This window comes from Notamacropus eugenii, chromosome 3 (assembly GCF_028372415.1).
Source record: "Notamacropus eugenii isolate mMacEug1 chromosome 3, mMacEug1.pri_v2, whole genome shotgun sequence".
NCBI lineage: Eukaryota > Metazoa > Chordata > Mammalia > Diprotodontia > Macropodidae > Notamacropus > Notamacropus eugenii.
The window spans coordinates 392,340,955-392,355,102 of NC_092874.1; the positions used below are offsets into that span (position 1 = coordinate 392,340,955).

A 14,148-nucleotide genomic window follows, 5' to 3' on the forward strand; every position below is an offset into this window, starting at 1 on the left:
CAGCAGGCCATGCCCCAGCAAGTCACTGGAAGTCCCCAATCTGGTGTGCATGTTCGAAATAAGGCCCCGCAGTTTCATCATGGCAGACGAGCTGCAAAGCCTTGAGCCCCTGGAGCGGCAGGCCAGCAGCCAAGCCCTGTGGCCCCAGTGCAGCGGGCCAGTGGCCAGCCCAAGCAACTAGTTAAAGAAACTTGGCTCAGTGCCCCCTCTATGCCAGGAGCACAGCAAACATTTTAGTCATGAAATAGGCTGGAAAAATGAGCAAACAGCAACAACAACAACAAATCTGACGGAAACTATTGGTGACAGGGAAGATCAAAACACAAGTTCAGATTTGGATGACAATGTCAAAATGCCTAAAACCTCAAAGAAAAATTTGGATTGATCTCAGGCTCAAAAAGAACTTTTTTCCCCCCATCAGTACCAAGTCACTTTATTGGGATGTAAATGGTGGTAGGTTTTGGGGGGTTTTTTGGGTTTTGTTTTTTTTTTTTGGTACAGATTATAAAAAGGTCAGGTAACCAAACTATGCTTGCACTGAAAGACAGTAGGAGTCATGCCCATAGTTCTCAGGTGTGGGGGAAGCCAGGTGTGGCTTAGCTCTTATTGTCACTGTCTCCAAAAGTGTGCTTGTCAAAAAGATATTCCTCTTGACCAGAATCAGGAGCCCCATGTTGCACAGGTTGGTTACATGATGACTCAATTGTTTAACGGACTTTACCTGATGGTCCACGTAAATCCAGGTAGTGGGCTTCAATGAAATCACATAAATGGGGGTCACCTTGTCAGTTGCCAGCTTATGCAATTTCAGTAATGGCTAATTGACATTTTTTTCAAGTGTAGAGCACACTTCATTACATTCTATCCACTCTCCCAGTCATTTGGTAGGGTTTCTTGATGCCTTGCAGGAAGATCTGGCCACTACATTGGTTTTGCAGTTTCATCAGCTTCTTGGCATGCTCTCTTTTCTCATGGGATTGGTGTAGGAATTACTGGGTAAAGTTCTTCAATGCCACATCACCTTGGTCAAGGTAGTAAGACATGGACAGGTAGATGTAGAAAGTGTAGTGCTCCAGGTTGATCACCTGGTTGATGGGAGTCTCTGAATGCTGGTGGTAGTCCTGCTGCACCTGAGAGAGGGATAAGGTCATCATGGTGGTGGTGATGGAGGAGGTGGAGGCAGCTGGAGCTCAGGCTGGGCCAGCAGCAACAGCTGAGCAGGTAGCTACTGCTCCACAGACTAGAGCATACACTAAGAAAATAGTAAACACATCTTTCCTAAATCATACCACCTTGGAAGGAGTAAAAAACTTACCAGTCCTCAGAATTACCTCTGAAGACAACTGTACAGAAACCTGAAGATTGGGAGAGTTCCTCCTCTACTCTAGAAGCTAAGACCCACTTTAACATAAAGTAAAAGTCAAGAATTAGGCTGGAAAAAAGAGAAAATTGCAGAAAAATTATCCTGACTGTAGAAAGTTTCTATGATGACAGAGAAGAAATAAAACATGAACCAGAAGAAGGCAGAAAAGTCAAAACTGCTACATGCAAAACCTCAAAGGAAAATATGAATTGCTCTCAGGCTATGGAAGAGCTCCAAAAGGACTTTAAAAATGAAATAAGAGAAAGGAAAAACTGTGAAGAGAAATGAGAGTGATGCAATAAAATAATGAAAAAAAAGAGTCAATTGCTTATAAAGAAAGTAAAAGAATACTGAAAAAAATAACACTTTAAAAAACAGAATAGGCCAAATGATGAAAGAGGTACAAAAATTCTCTGAAGAAAAGAACTCCTTAATAGTTGATTTGGCCAAATAAAAAGAAAACAATTCCTTAAAAATTAGAATCAGGCAAATGAAAGTTAATAACTTTATGAGACATCAAGAAACAATAAGCAAAAAACGGAAAGGATGAAAAAATAGAAGAAAATCTGATATATCTCATTAGAAAAGCAACTGATCTAGAAAACAGATCCAAGAGAAATAATTTAAGAAATATTGAACTACCTGAAAACCATGATCAAGAAAAGAGGCTAGACCTCATCTTTCAAGAAATTATCAGGGAAGAGCCAAGATGGTAGAGTAGAAAGAAGCACATAAGCTTAGCTCTTACCCAATAGCCCATAAAATACTTCTAAAAAGAACTCTCAAGGAATTCTAGAGCAGCAGAAGACACAGAACAACAGAGTGGAGGAGATTTCTGTTCCAGAGAGACCTGAAAAACCTATGGGAAAAGTCTGGTGTGCACCAGACCCAGAGCAGAGCCCAGCACTGCCTTGGCCATGCAGCACTGAGAGGAACAGATCTGAGCAGGCTTCAGGGACAGAATCTCCAGCAATAGGGCAGGTTCCTCAACCCACAGGGGCCACAGGTCAGTGAGAGGGTCTTTTTGGCTGGCCAAGAGGGGAGCAGGGTGTCCCATAACTCAGGCCCCCTCAGGAGGCAGCAGTAGAGGCAGTAGCATACAGGACTCCCAAAGCAGGCAGTAGCATGCATCCATTATTGAAGGTCTCATCATAAACCCCCTGAGGGAACTGAGCCCTGTGTGGCAGCCCTGCACCCTCCTGAGCAACTGATCTTAATCTCACACTGAATAGCAGCCCTGCCCCCTCCTAAAGCCCCTGAGGCTTTGAAGCAGCTCATTTGAATCTCAGCCCCCAAGTGCTGTCTGGGTGGAACTGGAGGCAAGGTGGTTGTGGAGAGGAAACTCAGAAGTACAGTAACTGGTTGTGAAAAAGCCCCCAAAAAGGGAAAAAAATAAGACCATAAAAGGTTACTTTCTTGAGGAACAGGTGTCTCCCCCCATCTTTTCAGATGAGGAAGAACAAGTTCCTGTCAGAGGAACTCAAGGCCCTTGCCTCCAAAGGGAACTTAAACTGGGCTCAGGCAATAGAAAACCTTAAAATACAAGTTAGCAGCTTACTAAAGGAGAAGCAAAAAAATGCTGAGGAAAGTAACAGCTTTAAAAAGAGACTAACTCAACTGGAAAAAGAGGTCCAAAAAGCCAATGAGGAGAAGGAGGTTTTAAAAAGCAGAATTAGCCAAATGGAGGAAAAGGTTCAAAAGCTCAATGAACAAAATAATTTGTTGAAAGAGATAATTGAGTTCAGGGAAATAAATGACTATGAGTTAAACCAAGAAGTTAGTAAACAAAACTAAAAATTTGAAAAAAATAGAAGATAAGGTGAAACAACTCATTGGAAAAACAACTGACTTGGAAAATAGATCCAGGAGAGATAATTTAAAAATTACTGGACTACCTGAAAGCCATTATCAAAAAAGAGCCTAGACATTATCGTCCATGAAATTATCAAGGAAAACTGCCCTGATGTTAAAGAATCAGAGGGAAAAATAGATATTGAAAGAATTAATTGATCACTTCCTGAAAGAAACCCAAACAGAAACTCCTAGGAATATTGTGGTCAAATTTCAGAGTTCCCAGATCAAGGAGAAAATACTGCAAGCAGCTATTAAGAAACAACTTGAATACTGTGGAAATATAATCAGCATAACACAGGATTTGGCAGTTTCAACATTAAGGGATCAAAGGACTTGGAATGAGATATTTCAGAAGTCAAAGGAACTGGGATTGAAACCAAGAATCACCTACCCAGCAAATCTGAATATAATACTTCAAGGGAAAAAATGGTCATTCAGTGATATAGATGACTTTCAAGAATTCATGTTGAGGAAAAGGCCAGATCTGTATTTAAAAATTTGACTTCCCAAGACAAGAATCAAGAGAAGCATGAAAAGGTAAACAGAAAAGAAAAATCATAAAAGACTCTCTAAAGCTGAACTGTTTACATTACTACATGGAAAGAAAATGTTTTTAACTCTTGAATCTTTTCTCAGTATTTGGGTAGTTGGAGAGATTTGTACATACACACACACTCATACATACATGTAGATAGATAGACAGTACAGGGTGTGTTATATCAGAAGAGATGATATCCACACACACAAAAATAAAATAAAATAAAAATTAAGGGGTGAAAGAGGAAAATTCCGGGAAGAGAAAGGGAGTAATGGAATGGGGCAGGCTATAACTCATGAAAGAGATAAGAAAAATCTTATTAAATGGAGGAGATAAGGGAGAAGGGGAGAGGGGGAAAAACAAAGCTACTTTCCCCACATGTGGCTGAATGAAGGAATAACATGCTCACTAAATTTGATATGAAAAATTTATATCACACCACAGGAAAGTAGGAGAGGAGGCAACAAGTGGAGCGAGGGGAATGTTGGAAGGGAGGAGAAATGGGAGAAGGGAGTCACTATAAATAAACACTTTCGAGAAGAGACAATGTCAATTGCAGGGGGGGAAATAAAGGGGAAATAGGGTAGGTCAGAGGGCAATATAATTAGTATCACACAATGTGATTATTATGGAAGTATTTTGCAAAACAACACATATTTATTCTGTATTGAATTGCTTGCCTTCTCAGTGGGGATGGGGAAGGAGTGGGGGAGGGAGAGAAGTTGAAATTTAAAGTATTAGAAACGAACGTTGAGAATTTTTATGGCATATAATTGGGAAATAAGAACTACAGGGATAGGAGTATGGAAATTTATCTTGCCCTGCAAGAAAAGAGAGAAGATGGGGATAGGAGAGGGGTGGAGTGTGATGGAGGGAAAGGTACATTAAAGCAAGGAGTAATAAGAATGCAAGGTATTAGGAAGCAGGGGGAGACGGGTGATGGGGAGAAAAGCTGGACATGTTACAAAGTGAGGTAAAAGCAATTAGTATTAAAATAATAGACTGAATTAATTACTGAGAATAAATCAATAACATCTTTAGTTTGGAGAAAAGAATTTCTGTCTAAATTTTCTAGAGGAATATAGCCTCGGGTAAAATTTGGCATTGATGGAAAAGTCAAGGTTTTAATGGTAAATTTGATTTTATGATTGCCATTTAATCAGGAACTAGAACATATCTAGAAAGGCATGTAAGCCACTTAAGACTTGCCTCATTTTCCTTAGCCAAAGTGAAACTATAATCATATTTGAAACCTGGTTATTTGAACTTGCCATTTTTAGATGCTATGGGACTATTAAGTGACTTCTTCTGAGTCTAACTCCAGGTATGGGTAGCAAGAAAGGCGATCTGAGCCTCCAATCCATGATGCCAGTAAGCTGATGAGATGCTGGTGTGAACTGCATAGGTGATCTCAAGGGAAGGGTGGAGAGTGGCTGTTCAGCATGGGCTAAGGTGGGATTCTCCTGACTCAGTTTCCCCACTGACACCTGGCAGACTTTAAGCCTGACTGAGTGCAAGTGGATAATCTACTCCTGCCTGGAATTGACATGAAGTTGGGGAGATATTGTTTCCCTGCAATGTCCTTACTGTTGGTGGCAATTTCCTATAGTGAAAAGGTTTATAAGCTTAATACCAGATCTATTCAAATATAGATTATGGGTAGGGGAACATCTGAGGCTGTTTAAAATTAAGCTATTAGGCATAAGACTATAGACCAACATCAAGTTAGGGTCCTATAATTCTTAGTAATACTGTGGAGACAATTAGGTCAAGAGCTTGTGAAGTTAGCAGCATAAATATTCTTTGTTTCTCAGATGACTAATGTTTAAAAAAAATTTCTTTTGTGGTCCATGTTGTAAATGCTTTAAAAGAAGTATCACCTGAACAAAAGTTTGAATGACTTTATCTGTTATACACTGTGTTAAAAATAAATAATAAAAAAGAGAGAAAAAGAAAGAAAAAAAGATATTCTAGAATCAGAAGGTAAAAATAGAAATCAGAAGAATATACTAGTCACTTCCTGAAAAAGATCTCAAAATAGAAACTCCCAGGAATATTGTAAACAAATCTCAGAGTTCCCAAATCAAGGAGAAAATATTGCAAGCAGTCAAAAATAAATAATTCAAATATTATGAAGTCACCATCCTACAATAAAGGATCAGAGGGTTCAGATTATGATATTCTGACAGACAAAAGAGCTAGGATTACAACAAAGAATCACCTACTCAGCAAAACTGAGTATAATTCTTCACAGGGAAAATTAGACATTCAATGAAATAGAGGCATTTCAAGCATTCCTGATAAAAAGGACAGAGCTAAATAGAAAATATGACTGTCAAATACAAAGAGTCAAGAGAAACATAAAAATGTAAATAAGGAAGAGAAATCATGAGGCATTAAATAACATTAATCTGTTTTCATTCTCACATTGGAAAATCATACTTGGACTCCTAAAAGGTTTCTCATTATTAGGGCAGTTAGAAGGAGTATACATAGAGGGCATTTGTGTGAGATCAATGTGATTTGGTGAATAACTAAAAAAAAAATAAAATTAAGGTGTGAGTAAGAGAAATTCACTGGGAGAAGGGAAAAAGGAGGGGTAGATTAAGGTAATTATCTGACATAAAAGAGGCACAGAAAAACCTTCACAATGGAAAGGAAGATGGGGGAGGTAGAGAAGATCACGTGAACTTTCCTCTCACCAGAATTAGCTCCAAGAGGGAATAATATACACTCAGCTGGGTATAGACATCTATCTTACCCTACTAGAATGTAGTAGGGCAAGGCAATAAAAGAGAAGGGGGGCACTGATAGAAGGGAGGGAGGACTGGAGAAGGTAAAAGTCAGTGGCAAAATATTTTTGAGGAGGGATAGGGTGAAAGAAGAGAGAGATAGGAGCAGACTAAACAGGGGGAAGTAAGATGGAGGGGAAAACATAGTAATCATAACTTTGAAAAAAATTTCTAACAAGTTTCCATGATAAAGACCTAATTTCTCAAATATATGGAGAACTGAGTCAAATTTATAGAAATAAGAGTCATTCCTCAATTGATAAATGATCAAATAATATTAACAAGTAGTTTTCAGATGAGGTAATCAAAGTTATCTATAGGTATATGAAAAAGTGTTCCAAATCACCATTCACTAGAGGAATGAAAATTTTAAATCTGAGTTACCACCTCACACATATCACATGGACTAATACACAAGGAAAGGAAAGTGGCAAACGTTGTAGGGGATTTGGAAAAATAAGAACCCTTGTACATTTTTCAAGGAGTAGTGACCTGTTCTAACCACTCTGGAGAGCAATTTAAAACTGTGCCCAAAGGGCTATAAAGCTGCATACTTTCGAACCAGCAATCCACCACTAAGACTGTATCGCAAAGAGATCAAAGAAAAGAGCAAAGGACCTATATGTACAAAAATATTTATATTTATGTTTCTTTTTTCTTCTGTGGTGGCAAAGAATTAGAAATTAAGGGGATGTCCCTCAATTGTCAAATAGCTAAACAAGTTCTTCAATATGATTGTGATGGAATACTATTGTGCCATAAGGAATGATGAGCAAGGAAAGACTTACATCAACTGATGGAAATGAAATGAGTGGGACCGTGAGAACATTATATACATTAATAGCAATATTGTAAGATGATGTACTGTGAATGACTTAGCTATTCTCAGCAATACAACGATCCAAGACAATTTCATGACATATAATTAAAAATGTCTACCTCCAGTGGAAGAACTGATGGAGTCTGAATGGAGAGTGAAGTATACTTTTAAACTTTGTTTTTCTTCCTTTTTTGGTGTCTGCAATTTTTTGCGATATAGCTAATATGGAAACTTTTGGGATGGCTGTACTTCTATATTCTCTGTCAAATTGCTTGCCCCCTCAAGGAGTGTGATGAAGAAAGAGGGAGGGAGAAAATTTGGAACTCAAAAATTTTTTTGAAACTAAATATTTTGATATTGTAATTGAGAAAAATATATATGTATGTGTGTATATATGTACATGCATTTTTTTTCTCCCTGGAGATCTAGTTGTTAAACATTTACTATCTGTAGCACCAACACAATATTCACAGTGCCTGTGGTGGCTATGAATACACTGCATAATTCTGAACAGCAAAATATAACAAACTCACCACATGGGAGACAGAACCAAAACATTTATTTAAACATCAGAAAGCTGAATCACAACACCAGAAAGCCAAATCCATCATAACAACAAAGGAATCTATGGGCAATAATGATGCAGAGGGCACCACCATCCCGAAACTTTTCACTGCTGGGGTCTTCCCACAAATGAATACTCACAGCTCACTGCCTGTTTCCTCTCTCTCCCTCTGCTCTTCCTCTCTGCTATTTTCCACCCTTCTTGCTCTACCTGTTCAACAATCCCCTCCCACCAGACTCATGTGACTCTGGCTTCAATGTGACTCAAGCAGGTCACAAGGACCTATTAATGCATGGGAAAGATCTTTCCATTATGCAAAAATACATTAACAATACACTTTCACATGCTTGAATAAGCCTCTAGTGTATGTAGAACTTTATAATTTGTGATGGAAACACTTTCCAGACCTGAAAATGTTACATACATTTAATTATTATTATTAACATTGGTAGGATTGGAGAGTCATAGATTTAAAACCAGAAAGTACTTGAATTTCTAGTCCAGATCCTTCATTTTATTAATGAGTAAACTGAGGCTTATCGTAATTAAGTCTCCAAAGGTCAATTTAGTGTTCTTTCCATTGTTCTACATTATTCAAGATGGATTATCTTGAGTTTTCCACACATTTGCCCAATCCTCAAGGGCACACATTTGTATCATAAATGACTATTTCCTGGTAAGAATTTTCTGACCGTTGAACAAAGTAAATGTAGGGTATATGGGGACTGAGTATATAACACTGGCCTTTTCAGCACTGGATTTTGACCAAGTGAACTTATTAACTATTTGACTTAAAAATAAAAAAGGAAAGAGAAAAGGAAGGTTCTCTAAGATCAGGTGCATGGAATACTAAGTGAATGAATTGTGAAGGGCATTATCCTCAGTCAATGTTAAAAGCTTAAAAATTTAAGATTGGTTGTTTCTGGATAAAGAAGTAGGTAACAAATATAATAAAGATGGACATAGAAAGAGAGAAATAATAGGAGAGAAGGTTAGAGATGAGATTAAAAGAGGCCTAGTGTCACTCAGACCTTGAAAGAAAACTTCACACCATTTGTGTGTCCACAAAAGAGAAAAAAAAGTTTTCCAAATGAAGGTGGCATATTATGAAGGATCTAAGACCTTCGTCTTCTGTGAGTCTATCAGGGAAGTACTATATGTCATCTAAAGATGCCTGAGAAAGCATGACCCAGAAAGATGTAAAGTTTCTTGAATCCCTAGCAATCCCTAATTTTTTCCCTTTGTAGAAGAGAAGGAGAACTAGTATGATATAGTAGGTCTAGAAGCTATAGTAGGTCTATAGTTTCCTGTGGGGACTACTTTGACTTCTCAACAATCCCAACTTGTTTCTCTCAATTTATTGTTATTAGTGGGTATATGGGGGTGGGGAGAAGGGCAACCAGAATAGCGTTGTGCAATAGAATCATTACACAGAACTTTGAATATTCAGGGATCCAATGGAAGAAAAGGTTTTCTTTGGATCTTATGAATTCAGGTTTGAGTTTTTCATATTTTCTGTCAGGTGAAATACCATCTGTTCTGTATCACATGGTGTATTACTCTGAGGGCGTGCATGCAAACTAAGGGTGTTTTTAGGGGAACAAATAAGCTTATTACAGCTGTTCTCAAGAGAAGTTCTTGCTGGCATGCAAGTATTGGTTGGGGCACAAGCCATTATTATTGAAGGACTTTTAAAGATTCAATATTTGAACTCTAAAGTGAAGCTCCAAGTTACAATTACAGCAGTGTAAGGAGGTTTCCTACCCCTCCCAATACCAAGTAATATGACTAAAAAGATCTTCTAGGCTCTGATACTTCATCAGGTGAGAACATCTTTTTAATTTGTTTATAGAATTAATTGAAGTTGTAAAGTAGATTTGCATTGATGCTGTATAGGTAATGTAAACGGTGAGAGAATCAGTTATGCCTTCTGAAGCTTGGATAAAACAACAAGACAGTTTAGAATCCAGCATTTCAATCACAGTCCAGTTTGGTAATGGAGCAAGTTTAGCCAATATTCTGAAAAAGTATTTCTTTGTGTTAAGAGGAAAGAGAGTCTTTGTCTCTACTAAAATTCAATCAAATAAAAACCTTTTGAAAATCTTGAAAGTTCTGAAAATTTGAACTCATCAGAGCTGGTAACAAAATCCCAGGAGAATCAGTTGCCCACGTTTCTACTAGATAGACTGAGGAAAGATCTTTTCAGTGAGTGTGACCTATTCAGGTCAGAAAGAAGCTCCATGATCCCATGGACAAATGTTTTTAAGTTTGGATATATTTTTTCCCTTGGACTCTGTAAATACCTGAAGGAGAATGTGTCCCAGAATTTTGGAGAGAATGATTTCTACAAACTGCTCAGCTTTACCATTAAAGTAAATACCTCCAAAAAGCTAATTAAGTCTGTCTGGTTGATGATATAATGGATGCATACCAGATAGGGACGCATGAGTAAACACACTAGAAAATGTCTTACCTCAAAATTACCCCTAGAATATCAAGAAGAGGAATAGGTAGTAGTAGCCCTCTGGGGACCCAACATGGAAATGTGATTGGGAGTGAGGGAAGTGAGCCCAAAGTAGGTGCTAAATAAAAATTACATTTAAAAAAAACCACAATCTAAACAATATCATAAGTAAAGTGTTATATATAAATGCCAAGTGAATGAAACAGACAATCAGTGCTCCAGGATGAATGAAACAGGAATGAAGTATGAATAAAACCACAAAAAGAAAACTATGAAGTCATTGGTAGAATAATAAAGAGTTAAGCCTAAAAGGAATCTTACAGATCATCAACACTAAATTCTTTTTTCAGATGAATAGGTTGAGAGCTAGGGACAGGAAGTAATTTGTCTAATTATCTGAGAAAGAGGAATCATTTGTAGTTGCTTATCCTTCATTCTTGAAGAGGATCGAAGACATCATGAGGGTGATGTATTCATCTGCAAGTGAATTGGATTAAACTGAGGCAAAACTGGGTAAAGTCATCAGCCTCACTCATTCTTCTAGTCACTGAAGTCCAGAGGCAAGACAAAAGTCAAGATAACTGGGAATGACCCAGGATGAGATGGGTGACCTTGGCCTTACTAAATTGTGGTCTTTTCCAGGTCTCAGCTTGTCTGAGGTGATTTACATTCAGTGACTAAGGACTAGATCAATTACACCAGTGTAACTGATGTCCCACTCCTGTGAATCCGAAGTGATGTGACACAAAGGTGGGGAACCTCCAGCCTTGAGGCCACATGTGGCCTTCTAGGTCCTCAAATGCAACCCTTTGACTGAATTCAAACTTCACAGATCAAGTCCCCTTAATAAAAGGATTTGTTCCGTAAAACATGGACTCAGTCAAAAGGTCACACCCATGGACCTAGAAGGCTACATGTGCCCTTAAGGTTACAGGTTCCCCATCCCTGAGCCTATTAGTTGTGACATTACTTTTGGTTGGGTGAGTATATAAAAGAGGAAGCTGCCTTTTACAGTGACAGAATCCTCAGTGTTTAGGAATAGTTTGAGTGCAATTATCTAGGAAAAAGAAACACTTTCTCTGTTCCATGTATCAATTAATTTCCCACAGCTTAATTTCTGACTTTTGGAGGGTAAGAATGAAACATCAGTCAATGAGAAATAATTCATGACCTAGTTTATCCCATTTGATGAAGATGCAAAGGAAAAGGAATGTCCTGGGGTGGGAAGGCATTCTGATTGCTACAGCCTATGGCCTGCCTTAGTCACAGCTCATAGTTTTCATGACCATCTGGAAAGGAGTCAGGATTATCAGGGTTTGGTCTTACCTTCCAAAAATCTGGGATTAGATCTTATTCTGACCACTTTGTTTGCTGACAGTGAGACCTTCTGTTTTTTTAATGAATCTCTGGTATCCCCATAAAAAAAATAACTCACAATTTGCCCAAGAAGAGACTCTGGACATATTCATATCCAGTACTGCAAGATGTCATTTGAGCCAAGTGGGAGGCCCAATGTGGAACATCGTCTTTTTAGCAGCCTACCAAAAGACACGGTAGTATAGTTTAGCAATAATGACTCTGGACATGGACTCAGGAGATCTGAGTCCTACTCCACTACTTAGCTAAGCAACCTTGAGCAAGTCACGTAACTCCTCTGGGTCACAGTTTTCTCATCAATAAAATGATGATGCTAATATTTGGTCTACCTGTTTTATAGAGTTGTTTTGAGTATCAAAACAGGTCTGTATGCAGTATTTTAAAGTTTGCAAAGATTTTGGCATACTTCATCTCATTTTATCCTCATCCCAATCCAATAAGGGCATGTGATATTGTATCCATTTTGCAGATGAAGGAACTGAAACTCAGAAAGGGTATTTTCTGAATTTCCCATAGTCATAAAGCTAGACATTTCACAGCTTAGACCTAGACACTGTGGTCTATCTCACGGCCACCCAAATGAGATGAAATCTTATGTGTCAGGATAGATCTGGCCTCTTGCTAAAGTGTCTAATGTATTCCTGTGATTGAGGGCTCTCTTCAAGATTGGTTACTGAGTCAGAAAGAGCCACTCCTTCAGTTGTGTGTATGAGCTGTGGAAAATCTCTATTTCCCATTCATGGTGTGACACATCCAGGTCAGTTCTCCCCTTTCAACTTCTATCAAGGGAAGCAGGGGATTTCTCTCCTTTTCTACCCTACTAATATCTATGGTAGCCCACAGTGAGCGCATGAAAATGACAGTCAATATATGTTTGCCTAAGAGAGACTGATACAGGACTTTAAGTCCCTGACTGCATCCTCTAATTTCTGTTTCTTTCCCTGAACATGAGTCACCATCTCCACCAACAATCTTGAAAAAGGGATTTTTTTCAGCTTCAGAAGTCAGAAGCTTGTAAGTTTATGAGGTCTAGAGTTTCTCAGTTGGAACTGATTTTCCATTAAGAAAATCTTCCTGAAACTATACCCTTCTCAGAAAAGAAGATGGTCATCTCCAAGAGGATATTATAGCTTAAAGGACCAAGAAAACCAAAGCCATGCCAGGTTGGTCAAAGTAACAAAACTGTCATTTTCTAAGGATGATACAGATCTAAGGTGATTGTTCAGTACCATACATTTCTGAAGAAATTCTATCTCTTTGGAGAATATAACAGAGATGATATTATTTCATTTAAAATATTTGTTAATGAGTGCTTATGAGTCTTTTGTCTTTTATTCAATTGTGGCAGAGGAAGCAAATTGCTGTCATCTTTTATTCTGTAACAATGAGTACCTTTTCTTTAGGGATTCTGATAATCCTTTTGGGGATTCCCTAGAGATTAGCCATATTTATGTTGCATTTAAGAAAATTTTCCCTGGAGGCAATATGTAAGAGACTATGAGAAAAGTCCTACTGTTAGGGATCAAGCTCCATCAGGATTTGATATAGGGATCACTAGTGCAGAAAGCTGGATTCTCTTTCCTTGTCAGTCTCCTTCCATTCCTAGACCACAAGGTGAAGTATGTAAATTGCCTTGAGAACTTTAAAGCACTATACAGATTCCACTGACTGAGTTAGAAATGGCAGCATTTTGAGAAGCATTCCTCCTACAACTATGTAAGGATTTATTTTCAAGATTAGAATAAATATTTTGGACTTTCCCCTCACACTTAATGTGTATTTAAAGGGTGTTTATGTGTTAAGTCTGTTAAGTGTAAGGCTTTTGACTGGAACAATGATTTCATTGGTATACAGAGCTCCCAATGAAGAACTTCCTCTATTAACATACAAGATCATCTTCTCTTCAACTTAGAGTGCTAGACAATTAGTTACCTGATGTACTGAGAGGTGAAATTACTTGTCCAGGGTCACATAGCATTTATCCAAAGTGAGATTTCAAACCAGTTCTTCCTGATCCAGTTTCAATCTCTATATGCTACATATATTGCCTTATAAAACTACTAACATACAGCGATAGAGTAGTCATGCTAACAGAAGCAGAAAAAAGTATTTGGCACGAAACAATTGGTGGGTTTTGGTTTTTGTTATTTGGAGTTTGTTTTGCTCTTTTTTAAAAAAAGTATTTTTATTTTACATTTATTTTTTTAGAAACACAAAGACTTTTTATTCTTCTGTTTCTTCCAAATTCTTTTCCTTTCCTCTCCTCCCCACCTCTCCACTCAATGAGAAGGCAAGAAAAACAAAAACCATTACATGCAGCATGATGCAATTGTTATATTCATACAGTACAGTCAGCACAATATAAATGTTAGTAA

General features: G+C 38.0%; 2 pseudogenes; one reads left to right on the forward strand and one right to left on the reverse strand.

Moving 5' to 3' along the window:
• Positions 1 to 596: 596 nt before the first annotated feature.
• Positions 597 to 1,154, reverse strand: LOC140531697 (ferritin heavy chain-like; annotated as a pseudogene).
• Positions 1,153 to 14,148, forward strand: part of LOC140532233 (serine/threonine-protein phosphatase 2A regulatory subunit B'' subunit beta pseudogene) — a 125,888-nt pseudogene continuing 112,892 nt past the window's right edge.